The following is a 13,789-nucleotide window of genomic DNA, read 5'->3' on the forward strand; positions in this document are numbered from 1 at the left end:
GACCAAAGGATGGTCATCTGATTTACAAATTGTCTTTTCTTCTTTTTTCTAGAGTAAAAGCAGGTGTTCTCTGTGGTATTTAAAGTTATGTCTAGAGCAGACAAACCAGTGTGTGTGTGGTATTTGATCTCTGCTACCTTGCCTTGAAGTTGAAAAACCCTGTCTCCTAACCAGGGGAGAAGCAAGATGTATCATTTTAAGCCTATTGAAATATCCAAGGGCCACAGTCTTAACTTGTGAGTAGCAATAGAGGACATTTATTGCTGCTTCTTTTTAAAAAAAATATCTTTTATTGATTTTTTTTTTTTTTTTTTTTTTTACAGAGAGGAAGGGAGAGGATATAGAGAGTTCGAAACATCAATGAGAGAGAAATATCAGTCAGCTGCCTCCTGCACACTCCCCGCTGGGGATGTGCCCACAACCAAGGTACATGCCCTTGACCGGAATTGAACCTGGGACCCATGAGTCTGCAGGCCAGTGCTCTATCCTCTGAGCCAAACCAGTTAGGGCACATGTGTCAAACACAAGGCCCGCGGGCCAAATCCGTCCCGCCAGGCCTTGCAATGTGGCCCGCACAGCGCTGTCATCACTGCACTTCGCTGCGTTTCCATCACAATGACAGTTTATGACTGTTCAGTAAATCATTCGGCCCGCGATTTAGGCTGGATTTTAGATTTTGGCCCCTTCTCTGATTGAGTTCGACACCCCTAAGTTAGGGGTATTGCTTCTTTTTACTTAGCACTCCTGCAGTGCCCCTTGGGGAATCCCTCTGCACATTTCATGTCGTCGTGGGGCCTATAGGTAAAGGCACAGAGCCTAACCCGGGCCAGCCTTGGAACACAGCCTTGGACGAGTCTAAGAATGACCTGGTACAGTCTTCTCCGGATTTGCTGTGTTGAGTTCAGAGAGAGACATTCTCTCTCCATCAGGATTGCTAAGCTAGGGACCAGGGGGGTTTGGGATTCTGTGGGCATCTTGCTGCCGTAGTCAAGGGCCTGACTGCAGAGTGCAACCCAGCAGTACTGAGAGCAGAGCCATAGTTCCAAGGACCTTTCCGAGTGCCCGGATCTGTCCCTGTTTCAAGCCAGGTCCAGCTATTAAACTATCCAGTGACATAAACCTGTGGGGTCCCTTTTCTCTTCAGTGTGTGTGAATTAGATCACGGCCAGTTTGAACTGAAAGGTGGGTTGGTTCCCTTACGAGATTTTTCTACAAAGTTGTTTATTTTATTGGGCTTAGGAACTTTTACATTTGTCTTTCTGTGCTTAATTTTTCTCTGAGGTCAGATTTGTTTCTTTTTATATTCAACATACTTAAGTGAACTGAATAAATACTGCCTGCAAAGAGGAACTCTCAAGAAAGCAGGGGCCTGAAATACAATGTGTATGTTGGCTATGAAAATAAGATAAATAAAGTATATGTGAACATTTGACATACAGTGGAACAGGGATGCAAATATAGAAATATAAAGTGCTTCCCTAGTCAGCACTGACTATTTCTTTTTTTTCTTTCTTTCTTTTTAAAAAAAAAATATATTTTATTGATTTTTCACAGAGAGGAAGAGAGAGGGATAGAGAGCTAGCAATATCGATGAGAGAGAAACATCAATCATCTGTCTCTTGCATGCCCCCCACTAGGGACATGCCCACAACCAAGGTACATGCCCTTGACCGGAATCGAACCAGGGACGGACCTTTCAGTCCGCAGGCCGACGCTCTATCCACTGAGCCAAACTGGCTTTGGCCTGAGATATATTTTGAAAGTGTAGACTGCTAGTTGTTCCACCGAATCCATTCTAGGTTGTATTTTTATCCTAGACAAGGGGATAGCAAATCCTATATGATAAAAGGATAATAGGCAAATTGACCAGAACAACTGCTGGACCAGTCACTGTGAGGTGCACTCACCACCTTCTGGTTCCTTTCCCTGGCCCACAGGCTCCAATCACCTGATGGCCACCTCAGCGGGGATGGACCAGTGAACAGGCAGGAACAGCCGACCTCTTGGTCCCTTCCCCAACTGTCAGGCACTGATCACCCAATGGGGAATGGGGAACTGGGGGTGGGTGGCAGCAGGGGTGGGGCTGGCTGCAGGCAGCTGAGGAAGGTGGGCTTGATCGCAGGCCAGGCCTAGAGTCCATACCCGCACACAAATTTCGTGGGCCGGGTCTCTAGTGTCTCTATAAGGGGCTATAAAGTAAGTATTTTAGGCTTCACAGGCCTTAAGGTCTCTGTCATGACTGTTTAAGTCTACCTGTAGCAGGTAAAGCCACGGTAGAATGTATGAAAAGGTGTGGGTGTGGCTGTGCTGCAGTAAAACTTTGCTTACAAAACCAGCGGGTTTGAGGGGTTCACCCTTTGGCTATAATTTGATGTCCTTGTTCTAGAGCACATGTGTCAAACACAAGGCCCGCGGGCCAAATCCGTCCCGTCAGGCCTTGCAATGTGGCCCGCACAGCGCTGTCATCACTGCACTCCGCTGCGTTTCCATCGCAATGACAGTTTATGACTGTTCAGTAAACCATTCGGCCCGCGATTTAGGCTGGATTTTAGATTTTGGCCCCTTCTCTGATTGAGTTCGACACCCCTATTCTAGAGCAAAAGAATTACCATATTTTCTGGCGTATAAGATGACCCCCTAATTTTACAGTTAAAACATAGGTTTAGGCCTATATTTGCGGTATAAAACTACCCCCCACTTCAAAGAAAAGACTTACTTTGCCGTCAAGATCTGCAGGTAATTTTTGTGCAATTTTGGTCTTTTGCCCCCGATTTTCGGTTGACTTTTTTTTCGTTTCAAAGGTCGTCTTATACACCGGAAAATACGGTACTGGTCTACCACATTTACATATACTGTACCACATTTCCCAGTCTCCTTTGCAGGTAGGCTTGGCGATGTGACCAGGTTCTAACCATTGTAAGGGGCAAGATGTGGCCACTTACAGGGCTGGCTTGTGAAACAATGCCTGCCTACTCTTATCTTTCTCCCTTTTCTACTGAATGGAATGGTGATGACTAGAACGACCTAACAAGTTATTTACTGAAGATAGCAGAGCCTGGATTCCTGAACGATCCTGTGGAGCCGAGTTGCAGACCTGCCTGAAAAGTATAGTGTGGAGCTAACTGTTCATTACGAGGCAAAAGTGTATTTTTTTAAGTCACAGAATCCTTGATGACTCTTGATTCAGCCCTTCTTCTCTACATAATACATTGCTCCCTCTCTAAACAACACAGTGCTCATTCAAGCACTTGTAATGGTATTTTGACTGGGTTGGAACTAAGACTTTGTGATGTACCTTATGGAGGTAGATTCTCTGTGCTCATGCAAATCTCCCTCGAAGTGTCCCACAATATTTGTGGAATTACTGTCCTTCACAGAATGTTCAGGAACCCTGAAAACAGATGTCCATTTATATCTCTTGTTTTGCATGAGGTTCAGGAGCCTTGTGGGAAATAAGCCAAGCGAACTTTGTTCTTACTCAGGGTTCAGAAACAACAAGTCTCTTTTTCCCTGTATCTTCTTATGACTGACATCTCCCTGACATTCAGGTCTCATCTCCAACTGAACTAATTCTTTCCCTGATCAATTATGGAAAGCTGATCGCCCCAAATCAACATCAGGCTATTTAACTACCTTCCCTCCGCCCCACCCCACTTCATAGCAGTTATCACTAACTGAAATTATCTTGTATACTTATTTGTTTAAAAGCCTTAAAAAAAAAAAAAAAATCTCCCTTCACTAGACTGTGAACTCTGCCGAATTCTCCTCTCTAATGCTGCTGCTCAGGACAGGGTGACCCAGTAGGTACTCAACAAACAGCCCTCAGATATTTCCTGCAGAAGCAGTTCCTGTTCCCAAAAGGATTTGGAAGATCCAGCCTCCCTCCTCTGGATCTCTGGATCATGCTGGAAAAACGCTGCTAAATTCCTGCTCTCTGAATCCATCCCTTTGATTCAGTTTCTTTTTTTAGATTACACTGTCCCTTTTCCAAACAGGTTTCTTTTGCAATCTTTCAAGCCTCAACTCCAGGCCCCACTCTTTCACTTTTTGGTCTGGAAAACACATTGCAAATGACTTCCGCAGGTGGCAGAGATGATCACGGGCTGATGTAATTAGTGTTGCTCCCGCTCCGTGGACACCTCTCTCCAGCATCCTGTCGTGAGCATGCATGGAAAGCACCCGGTCCTGTGTCTGATGGTGACAGCTGGGGCTCAGGTCACCTCCCCACCCTTCCCTCCAAGCTCACAGTAGCCCAGCGCCAGGGAGTGAGCGGTCTCTCTCACCCTCGCAGTCCAAGGAAAATGTGGCTTTTGCCGTGAGCTGTAGCAGGCATCTGTTGGGGCCAGGCTTTTAATAACATACATTTGTTATCAAGGAAGCAGTCGTAGCAGAATTTCACTTTGAGTCAGCAGGCAGTCTTTCCTGAGGTTTCCATGGGGACCTGGAGTTTTAGAGCAATTTCGGGGAAGAACATTAGGAAGAAATTGAGGGGCAAAATGTTAACACAGCCTCACTGTGCTAGAACTATGGGTGATGGACGAGTCACCTCCCTATCCAGGCCCACAGGGTGCAGAGCTCTGTGTGACGTCCTTGGGGTCAGATGTGGCTGAGACCCTGCCTTCAGAATACAGGAAAATTCAGGTTTGAGTCCTTAGTCTCTATTACAGACATGCTTTTGTTAATTAACTGCTGTATGACCTTGGGGAACTCACTTAACCTCTCTGGGCCTTGGTTGCCCTAAGAGTTTTAATTTTTTTAATTTATTGATTTATTTAGGGGGGGAGAGAGTGATTTGTTGTTCTACTTATGTATGCAGTCATTGGTTGATTCTTATATGTGCCCTGACCAGGTATGAAAGCCCCAACCTCAACATATTGAGATGATGCTCTAAGCTAGGGGTGTCGAACTCAATCAGAGAAGGGGCCAAAATCTAAAATCCAGCCTAAATCGCGGGCCGAATGGTTTACTGAACAGTCATAAACTGTCATTGTGATGGAAACGCAGCGGAGTGCAGTGATGACAGCGCTGTGCGGGCCACATTGCAAGGCCTGGCGGGACGGATTTGGCCTGTGGGCCTTGTGTTTGACACATGTGCTAAGCAATTGAGCTTCCAGGTCAGGGGCAAGAGTTATTTTGAAAGAGCTCAGATGAGATTTCGTGTGTGTGTGTGTGTGTGTGTGTGTGTGTGTGTGTGTGTGTATGTATGTATGTATGTATGAAGGAGAGAGAGAATATATCTTTTAAAAATATATTTTATTGATTTTTTTACAGAGAAGAAGGGAGAAGGATAGAGAGTTAGAAACATTGATGAGAGAGAAACATCGATCAGCTGCCTTCTGCACACCCCCCACTGGGGATGTGCCCACAACCAAGGCACATGCCTTTGACCGGAATTGAACTTGGGACCTTTCAGTCCGCAGGCTGACGCTGTATCCACTAAGCCAAACCGATTTTGGCGAATATTTTATACTCTGAATGGTAAAGTGTTTTTAAGTAGCTAGCACTGTGTGCCTAATATATGCGAGGTAGCCCTTCTAATCCTTTATATGAATTAACCTGCTTAGTCCTCAAAACAAAAATGTTACAGGTGGGGAAATCAAGGCAGTGAATTAAAATAACTTACCCAAAGCCGCATAGCTAGTGAGGCAGGATTTGAATCCAGGTCATCCCAGTCTTGGTCCAGTTGCTATCATTCATTCTATCCAGTTCCCTTCCTCCCCCCATCACACACACACACCCACACACACACACACACACACACACACATTCTGTAGTCAAATTCCCATCACCAGAGAGGTACTCCCTATTGTGGAGCAGAGTGGGACATCCAGCTTCCCCGTGGCCTGGGTGAAATGTCCTTTAAAACTCTTCACCCGAAGTAACCTACCTCGTCGTTACTGCATCAGTGAACTTCAAACTTTGCGAATTTGAGATTCACTGGAGAGTTTGTTTAAAAAAAAGCAAACCAAAAAACTGATGCTCAGACCCCGCCCTGAGAGATGCTAATTCAGAAGCATGCCAGTGGGACTCAGTTGCAGATTGCAGAAGTCACTCTTGCTACTTGAAGTTGAAGGGGATTTGGTTCAGAGCCACAGCGAAGGGCAGCTCACATGTGGAGGGGGGCAATGTGTTTAGCAGCCAGAGAGGCCTGGCTTCTGTCCCTCGGTGCCCAGACCCATGCATTCTGGCCGCACTGGCACTGGCTCAAAGCATATCCTGTAGGACAGGGCCCCAGTGTCACCGGCGGGTCCCCATGCTGGTGCTGTGCCTCAGCCTTCCCTGGGCCACGCATTCTACCGTCCAGATGACCAGCTACTCTGGGTCATGGGGACACGGTCAGACCAGAGGGCATCCGGGGGCACCACCAGCACCTGGACTCACTTCCTTCGCTGTGAACAGGCTCATGGCCAGAAGCAGCGCTGGCTTTGGGAATGTCGCTTTCATTCACTGTGTTTAGTTACTGAGTCTCCAACGCCAAGTCCCGGAGGCTGGGACGCTCCCTGTCAGGGTTTCCTATAATCCGACAGTGGCTATATCACCAGACAGGCATGTCGGTACAGACCCACCCTGCTTATTTCTAATGCTTTTGTGCGTCGAGTGATCTTACATATGGCCGGGATTTTTATTTCAAAACTTGGAACCCAAGGTACACATCTCAAATATCTAAAGCATTAGCCATTTTTAAAGTAAACAGAGTTGCACAAGTGAATTGCGGAACTTAATTCAATAATTACCTCATAACAGGAAAGAATACTTCTGGCAGTTCCGAGCAATATCAATCCTTGTAGGAATTACCCCAGAATAAAAGGACACATTTGGACTCTTCACCAAGCACTGAAGAAGCCAGGAGTTGTTTGCTATGATTACCTCATGGTTAAAAAAAAAAAAAAAAAAAAAAAGTGCTTATTTTTAAAATATAATTTTAAAAAATTGAATTTATTGTGAATGACATTGGTTTGCAAAGCCATACAGGTTTCACGTGGACAACCCAATAAATGTCATTTTAAAGAGATCCTTCCTGTTTTCCAAATCCTCTTAGCTCTGTCACTTAAATGACTGCCAGCTATTGAACCTCTAGGCTTTTTGGCAACATAAAAATGAACAAATCAATTTGGTGCTATCTCTATGGAGGGCAATTTAGATATTTAACTCTAAAAGTGACCTATGAAGATACCCTTTGACCTAGTAATTCCTAGGTAGGCCTGGGTCTTATAGATACACTGCCCATGTGTAGGATGATGGACACACAGGGTTAGTCAGTATAGGATTGTGGGTAACAAAAGATTGGAAACCCCTAGGGGCTCCTTCGTGGGAACTGATGGAATGAATTATGATACAACTGGAGAAGAAAGTATAAACCTATGAAAATAAATGAAGGTTATATTTCTTAAGCTAACTAGTGATGTTTTAATTCTCTCATCCTAAGCTTATGCAATATTCTTTTGCATGTGCTGGATAGTTAGTAAAGCTAAGTTTAGAAAGGAAGAGAAAGTGTGTATTAAAAGAGAAATGGGAGGGAAGTAGAAGAGGGTTTAGGGGGATAAATGGTGATGGAAGGAGACTTTGGGTGGCGAACACACACAACTGTACCGATGATGTGTTATAGAATTCTGCATCTGAATCTATATAATTTTATTAACCGTGTCACCCAAAAAAGTTCAATAAAAAATAAAAAAGAATAAAGCTACCATATCTCTTACACATACACACAAAAAATAAATGGTGTAAACCTATTTTCTTGTATTTATATAGAATATCTAAAAGAATATCCAATATCCCAAAGAAACTGGTAACATTGGTTGTCCCTGGAGACAACTGGGAGCTGAGGTCAGAGCGGGGAGGAAAATGCCATTGAACGTTCGTCTGTGTGTTTAAGAGTTGTGATCCCTGGGGATATGTTACCTATTAAAAATAGGATCGAAGTAAAAAATGAATAAACCACATCTTTCCCTCACATTTACCCACACAACTTAGCTTTTTAAATTTTTTTTAAACAAACACAGCTTTTTACAGGTACAGCTTCAGAGGCTGTGTGTAGTTCAAGTTGCACTGAGCAGCAGGAAAAGCCAGGATGTGTGATACACACGGAGAGAATGTTTTAAGATTTTAAATGAATTTTTGGAGAGAGAGAGAAGCGAGGGGGAGGGGAAGGAGGGGGAGAGACAAGAAATATCAATGGGAAAGAGAAACATCAATTAGCTTCCTCCTGCACACCCCTTAATGGGGATCCAACTGGGAATCGAACCGGCAACCTTCTGGTACACAGAAGGATGCTCAACCAACCGAGCCACATCGGCCAGGGCCACACTGACAGAACGTGAAGGTAATGTTCAGGTGAGGAGAGACTGAGGATTGAGAAAAAAAAAAAAATGCCCCCAGTTATTTTTCTGCTATACTGCGCTTAGCTGTTTGTTCAACAGGTCTCACCTTTGGTTTCGGTGCTGTGAGTAAGAGTGAGACCTTTAGCCCAGGAGCTGTGTGTGCTGATAAGGGGTGTGTTTCTGGGCCACATGTGGCTTCGAGCTGCAATTTGGGTGCAGGAAGGTTCAGAAAGTCCACGAGCTCATGCAAAGAGAGAAAAACCTGAGTAGCTACTTCTCGATTCCTTTTAAGAATCTGAAAATAACAACTTGTGGGGACCCATTAGGATAGCACTCATTTTGGACCAGGCACTACTCAAAGCTACTTGTTGCGTATAAAGTTATCATCCTCACAGCAACCCTATGACACAGGGATTATTATCATCCCTGTTTTTCAGATGGGAAAACAGGCATGGGTGACGTTTCCAAAGGAATGCAATTAAAACCTAGAGGAACGGGATTTGAACCTGGGTCTGACAGAATGACCACATCATCATAGATCCAGGCACACTGGAATAAGTGCAAAGGCGAAATCAGGGCTTTACTTCTCATGCTGGTTTCGAGACTGAGGAACACGGTGGCTATGGAAGTGAGCCCCTCGCACACAAATGGGTGGCCTGTCTTGGGATGCAGGAGTCTTCAGTGTCCGAGAGCCTCCCACCACCAGGAGAGAATTAGGGCTTAATCGTGTAGGGAAAAGGGGGCTTTTGGTGGCGAGCTCTTAAACGGCAGGCGTGGAGGGTCCTTGCACTGTGGTTGGCAGGAGAGGGAGAGGATACCGGAGGGAAAAGGGCTCCACGTGCAGATGGACGGAGGTCAGGGCTGGGGAGGCCTCGGTGGAAAGGGGGGAAAAATGGATCTGCAGATTTTGTTTTTGAGGATTTGTTAGGTGTGGGGGGTTGTCTCTCTCTTTTCCATGTCCATCTCCATCACAGAAAAGGAAACAGTCAGGTTCCTGAGTGGAAGAGCTGGGGATTAAGAAATTAAAGAAAGAAAGAGACCAAGAGGCAGAAATAGATTAATCAAGCTGGGAGCTAGGTGGGTGCCATTCTCGCTGATGGAGAAGCATGGAGCACCTGAGTCACGCAGCAGGTTTATTTTATATCCCAAGAATCCAGGAAGTAACATCAAAACTTAGGATCAAAGGAGCTTATTTGCATTCTTAACTAGGCCCTGGCATTACTGGATTTACATATCTAAACCCATCCCTACTGACACCTGATCAAAGGTAAGTCAGAAACTGAATAACATCCCCCACTTGGGGACACGGACTCTGCCAGTGCCTTGGGTCAGCTGAGAAGATGCCCATGTGCCTTCCCAGGAGGCCCTCTGCAGTTAGGGTTTGTAGGAGTTGAGGGCTGAAAAGCAAGCAAGGAGAAATAACATGTTTTCTAAAAAATATTTTTATTGATTTCAGAGAGGAAGGGAGAGGGAGAGAGAGAGAAAAACATCAATGATGAGAGAGAATCTTTTACTGGCTACTTCTTGCGTGCCCCCCACTGGGGAGCAAGCCTGCAACCTGGGCATGGCCCTGAGCGGAAATGAACTGTGACTTCCTACTTCAAAGGTTGATGCTCAGCCACTGAGCAATGCTGGCAGGGGGGAGAAAATAGCATGTTTAACGTGCTCTGTCTTCGTCTTACCTTTACTTTTACTGGTAAGTATACTTAATGATCTGCCAGGTACTCTGCTCAGGGCTTTTGTCATCTCATGTGTCCACCAAAATAGTTCTTCAGAAGGTATAGCAGATGTCAATCCCCCTTCCCTACAGCCCCTGTTGCAAGGTCTGCTTTGGGCATCTTTTTTTCATATATATATATATATATATATATATATATATATATATATATATTATTGATTTTATTTATTTATTTATTTTACAGAGAGGAAGGGAGAGGGAAAGACAGAAACATCAATCAGCTGCTTCCTGCACACCCCCTACTGGGGATGTGCCCACAACCAAGGTACATGCCCTTGACCGGAATCAAACCTGGGACCTTTTTGTCCTCAGGCCGATGCTCTATCCACTGAGCCAAACTGGTCAGGGCATGCTTTGGACATCTTGATATGGGTATGAGAGTGACTGCCTTGGAGGAGACCATGATCAGAGTATCAAAAGCTGAAGACCCAGAGGAGACACAGTGTTGAGCAGCAAAATTGGTAGAGAACTCCAAGAGTCTGTTTTCTTGGAGATCATTTATGAGGGAAGATAAATCCAATGAAATAATCCTTTCAGAGCATGTTTCCCTGAAGGGTAATTTTAAATTTATTTTTTTGTCTTTAACATGCCATTAGTAATAGTTTTGTCCAAAACACACTGGATGGATTCTCACCAAAGAGTAAAGACTACAGATCAGATATTCTAGGACGGTATTTTTCAGATTATGCTTTACAAGGCTCTAGGATACTAAGGAACTTGTTTCGAAGCCTCCCCCAATTATTCTGACCTATTAAGAGGTTAATAGGTCATAATAATTGATTAATGCTTATTGAACTCTAATTAGACCAGGGGCCACTCCTTGTGCTATGTCTTGGTCTGCATGGTCTCATTGAATCCTCCCAGTTATCCTTTCATACAGGTCCTGTTACCATTCCTGCTTCACTCCTGAGGAAGCTGAGGCTCCCAGAGGTCACCCAGCCAACAAGTGGACCAAGTGGGACTCAGCCCCTGATCTCTTTGACTCCGGAGCCTGTGCCCTTCCAGGCAAGGCTGTCTTCTCCCCACCCCTTCTCCAACCCCGCCCTCCCTCCACCAGAACTGAAGGTCAGAGTGTGACATGGAGAGCAAACTGGGCGTGACATGAACTACACTGTTGGTTGGGGATTGGGAAAGAATACCTTAAAACACGCCACCCTTCGATGGCCTCCTTTTAGTCTTGGCATCTTGCACTCCCACTGTGCAGGGGAGTTTTTAAATGCGTTTTGATGACTGCATTCTGCTCTTTTGGTACACAAGGGGGAGCATTTAGCACAGGAATGGGAATAAGATCAGTAGGAAGTGAACATTCTTGCTCTTTCCTCCTCCTTTTCCTTCTCCCTCTTTCCCCCTCCCCTCCATTGCTCATGATTGTTTGCTGAACCCTTTGAAAACAAGTTGCAGGCATCACAAGATTTTTACCTATAACACTTCAGCAGGACTTCTTAAAAACAAAGACATTTTCTGCCTGACCATATTGTGATCATGTCCAAGAAATTTAGCATTGACGCAACAATATTATCTGATATATTCAAATTTCTCCAAAGATGTTCTTTGTTGCTTTATTCCCCAACCCAGAATCATTTTTGTGTTCTCTAAATATTAATTAGATCGCAGTCATTTTTCTGGAATATTTTGCTATAAGATGTTTACAGTTTTTGCTGGATTCTTGAAATTTCATGAAGCTGTTTTGCCATGATGTATTAATCAATTTCTCTTTGGTTGTTACTCTCACAAATATAACATGGTGCTAAGTGGGACTTCTTTCCCCTCAATGTTGACTCGGGTACCAATTCAGCACCAGACTCTGAAGTGTGAGTGAGACTGACCATCGTCTATGGAATTCACCAAGCGTTACAAGCCAGGTTCCCAGGAAGAGACTCTGATGGAGACATGTGAACAGGGGGTTTGTTCGGGAGTGTTTGGGGATCAGCACCTAGGGGAGAACAAAGGAAGTAGGGCTGGGCTGGTTGAACTTCAACGCAGTCACCACTAAGGCCCTCCGTTAGCGGTGGAGCTGAGGTGTCCCCTAATGAGGCAAGGAGGCTGGGTCATTAGACCTTTACATGGACTGACCAGTCATGGATGCACCTTGCCCCTGGGCAGGGGACATGACCTTGGTGAGGGAGTTTCTTCCAGCTTAGAGCAGTTTCAGAGGTGCACGGAGGCAATGCGGGCCTCAGTCTTGAGGACAGATCTGGGCGGAGACCACAGCATCCACTACAGCAGGGCACTCTCAGGAACCTATTGTCGAAGGCTTGGCACCTGCCCTCCCGCTTCTCTCCATACCCCCCACGCCCCCTCCTCCCATCCCCCGCCTGAAGCCAGACTTAATACACCAGCAGGGGTGGAGGTGTGGCGATGCTACTGGAAAGAGCATTGCATGTTGTGTCTCCTCCTCCTCCCTCGCTGCCCAGGGGAAAGGCTGGGATGCTTGCCCTCCCCTGACAGTGTGTGAGGGGGACGTCCTAGGACTATGGATTGAACTTGAAAAATAGTTCCTATAGTTGGAGGCAAAGAGAACTGTCAGTGTCCTGTGACAGTGGATTACAGAGGGTGGGGTTTCGTTCTGCCCTCCCTGGGTTTGTTGGGGCAAATGATGAGAAGGGGGGCCCCTTGGGAACTTAATCAGGTTGGCTCCTGTATCCTTTCAACATGCCCCGTCATTCTTGAGTGCTTTCTTTTTTCTTTTTTAATTTCTTTATTGATTAAGGTGTTACATATGTGTCCTTGTTTCCCCATTACTCCCCCTATCCCCTCCACTCAGGCCCTCCCTCACCTCCCTGGTATCTGTGTTCATTGGTTAGGCTTATATGCACGCATATAAGTCCTTTGGTTGATCTCTCCCCCTTACCCCCACTCTCCCCTACCTTCCCTCTGAGGTTTGATGATCTGATTGATGCTTCTCTGTCTCTGGATCTATTTTTTGTTCATCAGTTTATGTTGTTCATTATATTCCATAAATGAGTGAGATCATGTGATATTTATCTTTCTCTGACTGGCTTATTTCACTGAGTTCTTTCTTTCTCTTTCTTTCTTTCTTTCTTTCTTTCTTTCTTTCTTTCTTTCTTTTCTTTCTTTCTTTCTTTCTTTCTCTCTTTTCTTTTCTTTCTTTCTTTTCCTTAATATATTTTATTGATTTTATACAGAGAGGAAGAGAGAGAGAGATAGAGAGTTAGAAACATCGATGAGAGAGAATCATCGATCAGCTGCCTCTTGCACACCCCGTACTAAGGATGTGCCCGCAACCAAGGTACATGCCCTTGACCGGAATCGAACCCGGGACCTTTCAGTCCCCAAGCCACTGAGCCAAACTGGTTTCGGCTCTTCCTTCCTTCCTTCCTTCCTTCCTTCCTTCCTTCCTTCCTTCCTTCCTTCCTTCCTTCCTTCCTTCCTTCCTTTCTCCTTCTTCTCCTTCTTCTTCTTCTCCTCCTCCTCCTCCTCCTCCTCCTCCTCCTCCTCCTCCTCCTTCTTCTTCTTCTTCTTCTTCTTCTTCTTCTTCTTCTTCTTCTTCTTCTTCTTCTTCTTCTTCTTCTCTCTCCCTCTCTCTCTCTCTCCCTCTCTCTCTCTCTCTCTCCCTCTCTCTCTCTCTCTCTCTCTCTCTCTCTCTCTCTCTCTCTCTCTCTCTCTCTCTCTCTCTCTCTCTCTCTCTCTCCACTTCCTTGTTGTTCTAGGCTTATCCTGTGCTTTCCTTGCCCTGACCTTGGAAGCAACATTTTCTCCCCTCACCTCT

The sequence above is a fragment of the Pipistrellus kuhlii genome, unplaced genomic scaffold (genome assembly GCF_014108245.1).
Source record: "Pipistrellus kuhlii isolate mPipKuh1 unplaced genomic scaffold, mPipKuh1.p scaffold_m20_p_14, whole genome shotgun sequence".
In the NCBI taxonomy this organism is placed as follows: domain Eukaryota; kingdom Metazoa; phylum Chordata; class Mammalia; order Chiroptera; family Vespertilionidae; genus Pipistrellus; species Pipistrellus kuhlii.